The sequence below is a fragment of the Babylonia areolata genome, chromosome 15, assembly GCF_041734735.1.
Source record: "Babylonia areolata isolate BAREFJ2019XMU chromosome 15, ASM4173473v1, whole genome shotgun sequence".
Lineage (NCBI taxonomy): Eukaryota > Metazoa > Mollusca > Gastropoda > Neogastropoda > Buccinidae > Babylonia > Babylonia areolata.
The window spans coordinates 32,772,970-32,776,557 of NC_134890.1; positions in this window are offsets into that span (position 1 = coordinate 32,772,970).

Below are 3,588 nucleotides of genomic sequence, written 5' to 3' on the forward strand. Positions count from 1 at the left end.
TTGATTGTAGATGGCAAGAGTGGGGTGCCCACATTCAGGACAGTAACAGGTTTGATTTGTATCGACATTTCAACTCACTGCACTGCATGCCGACATATATGTTAATGAAAATGGATAAGCACTTAAAAAATATTATGACACGATTTAGATTTGGGGTGTCTGATATAACTGTTCATCGTTTTCGTTATAGAACACATAATGAAAGTGAACTTGGGTGTCCATTATGTAATGATGCACGGGAAAGTGAAGTTCATTTTGTATTTTGCTGTTCTGCCTTGGATGATCTCAGAGAACAATTAATTCCTAAAAAGTTTTACAGACAACCTTCTGTTTTCAAACTTGCACTGCTATTAGCATCTGTGAATGAGAATGTTGTCAAACATTTTGCAATATATTTGTATAAGGCGTTTCAGAGTCGTTCTATCTGTAGTGAGTAACGCGCATTGTAATTCTGTTTGTATTCATTGTTAAATGTGATGTACGATTAATTCAATGTTTTCACCCCCCCCCCCTCCCCCCCTTCATGAGGGGCTATGGCCTATTATGAATAAAATATTCGCATTCGCATCCCCCCGCTCCCCACTCTCTCTGTGTCTCTCTGTGTCTCTCCCCCTCTGTCTCTGTCTCTCCCCCCCCTCTCTCTCTCTCTCCCTCAACGCGAAGACTAACTCATGAGAGCACGTGCTGAGATTTTGCTGACACCACATCGGAACAGAAAAAGGTTTGCAGCAGCTCGCTTGTCTAAAAATAGATCTAGCACGTGAGGTACAGGCGGAGGAGGAGGGGAGAAAGGGGTTTTTTTGTTTTTTTTCTTCTTTTTTTTTTCGCTGTCAGTAGGGCACGGTGGCAGGGGTGTGGGGGTGTGGCGGTGGAGGAATGGGGGGAGGAGGGAGGGAAAGGAGGGGGAGAGGGTGAAGGTTGGTAAGAACCTCAGCAGAGATTGCGAGTTGATCAGTTTTGCAGAAATCCCTGTATCTGCCGGCATCTGTGTGTGTGTGTGTGTGTGTGTGTGTGGTGTGGTGTGTGTGTGTGTGTGTGTGTGTGTGTGTGTGTGAGAGAGAGAGAGACAGAGACAGAGACAGAGAGACAGAGAGAGAGAGAGAGAGATAGTGTGTGTGTGTGAGAGAGAGAGAGAGAGAGAGAGAGAGAGTGTGTGTGTGTGTGTGAATGTGTGCGTGTGTGTCACACACAGTGTGTGTGTGTGTGTGTGTGTGTGTGTGTGTGTGTACGTGTGTGTGTGCGTGTGTGTGTGCGCACGTGTGTGTGTGTGTGTGTGTGTGTGTGCGCGCGCGCGCGAGCGCACGCGCGTGTGTGTCTGAATGCGTGTGCAGCTCCGTCTACAGTATGTTTGTCATCCAGTTTCTCTCCCCTCCATTCGGTGGAAAGAGGAGCTATGTGGAGACTGAGATAGAAGAGATAGAGGGTGTTTATCAGCTTGCTTCAACCTCCAAACGTGTCAGACCTAATCGATGGATCTGACGATCAAAGGTAAACTATATATATATATATATATATATATATATATATATATATATATATATATATATATATAATAAAAATTAAAATTAAAAAGAGCAAAATGCCGGTCCAGAATTTGGTACATTTTCCCCCATATGTTTCGAGTTTGATGAATGATGATGGAGTTGATAACGATGCTGCTAAGGGGGGTGGGGGGTGGGGGGTGGGAGGGTTCGGGGTGGGGGTGGGTGGAGCTCCAGTTAGGTTTGGGACTACTTAGCAAGGCTGTTCTCTCGTCATGATACATGTTGGTGACTGACAACCATCCTGCTGAGACTGAGATACAGACACCTGCCGTGTTGGTCAGGGACTGAATATGAGCAACACCACCCCAAAGACACATCCGTGAAGTCGGGATGACCCTGGACAGAATGGTCCCAGTCTTCCCAGTTAAGCTCTTAGAACACTCAGTTCGGGTTAGGAGCCGGCTACGGGTAAAAACAAACAAACAAACAAGCAAAAAAAGTGTAACTCTCAGTGCTGGGGTTCAAACCCACGTCCTTCCAGTCGTTTGTCCGTCCGCGACGTGACGCTAACCACTTAGCCACGACGGCTGGTGATCGACCAGACGTAAAAATAATGATATATCGATCGTCATCCGGCAAAGCGTGAAGTGGATTCCGACATAATCCGATTTCGACTACAGAGCTGTCGTTGAAATCATGGTTGATATGTACAGAGCTGTGATTGAAATCATGGTTGATATGTACAGAGCTGTGATTGAAATCATGGTTGATTTCTACAGAGCTGTCATTGAAATCATGGTTGATTTCTACAGAGCTGTCACTGAAATCAGGGTTGATTTCTACAGAGCTGTCACTGAAATCAGGGTTGATTTCTACAGAGCTGTCACTGAAATCATGGCTGATTTCTACAGAGCTGTCATTGAAATCAGGGTTGATTTCTACAGAGCTGTCACTGAAATCAGGGTTGATTTCTACAGAGCTGTCACTGAAATCATGGCTGATTTCTACAGAGCTGTCACTGAAATCACGGTTGATTTCTACAGAGCTGTCATTTAAATCAGGGTTGATTTCTACAGAGCTGTCATTGAAATCACGGCTGATTTCTACAGAGCTGTCATTGAAATCAGGGTTGATTTCTACAGAGCTGTCACTGAAATCAGGGTTGATTTCTACAGAGCTGTCACTGAAATCACGGTTGATTTCTACAGAGCTGTCATTGAAATCATGGTTGATTTCTACAGAGCTGTCACTGAAATCAGGGTTGATTTCTACAGAGCTGTCACTGAAATCATGGTTGATTTCTACAGAGCTGTCATTGAAATCATGGTTGATTTTTACAGAGCTGTCACTGAAATCATGGTTGATTTCTACAGAGCTGTCATTGAAATCACGGCTGATTTCTACAGAGCTGTCATTGAAATCATGGTTGATATGTACAGAGCTGTCATTGAAATCATGGTTGATTTCTACAGAGCTGTCATTGAAATCACGGTTGATTTCTAAAGAGCTGTCACTGAAATCAGGGTTGATTTCTACAGAGCTGTCACTGAAATCACGGTTGATTTCTACAGAGCTGTCATTGAAATCACGGTTGATTTCTACAGAGCTGTCATTGAAATCATGGTTGATTTCTACAGAGCTCTCACTGAAAGTATATTTACCTTTGCCATTGCTGTTTGATACGGAAACATGTCCAAGGCAGAAATTCCAGCCATGAACAGAATCGTAAAATCTGCCACTAAGATTATCGGGGCTGATCTACCTTCTCTAGACGACATCTGTTACAAGCAGCTACTCACAAGTCTGAACCCGTTAAAATCGAACATGGGGTCCCACAGGGATCTGTTTTAGGCCCAGTGCTCTTCACACCGTACACTGCCCCTCTCGCTGAAATCATCAACCGCCATATTGTCAAACATCATTCTTATGCTGATGACACTCAACTCCAGAAGAGTGATACCCCCGAAAAACTGTCGTCGCTCTTGTAAGAAACATCCAACTGTTTCTTGGACATTCAAAACTGGACGACTCTAAATAAGTTACAATTGAACGTGGACAAAACCGAAACAATGATAATAGGAACCAAACAAAAACTCTTCCATTA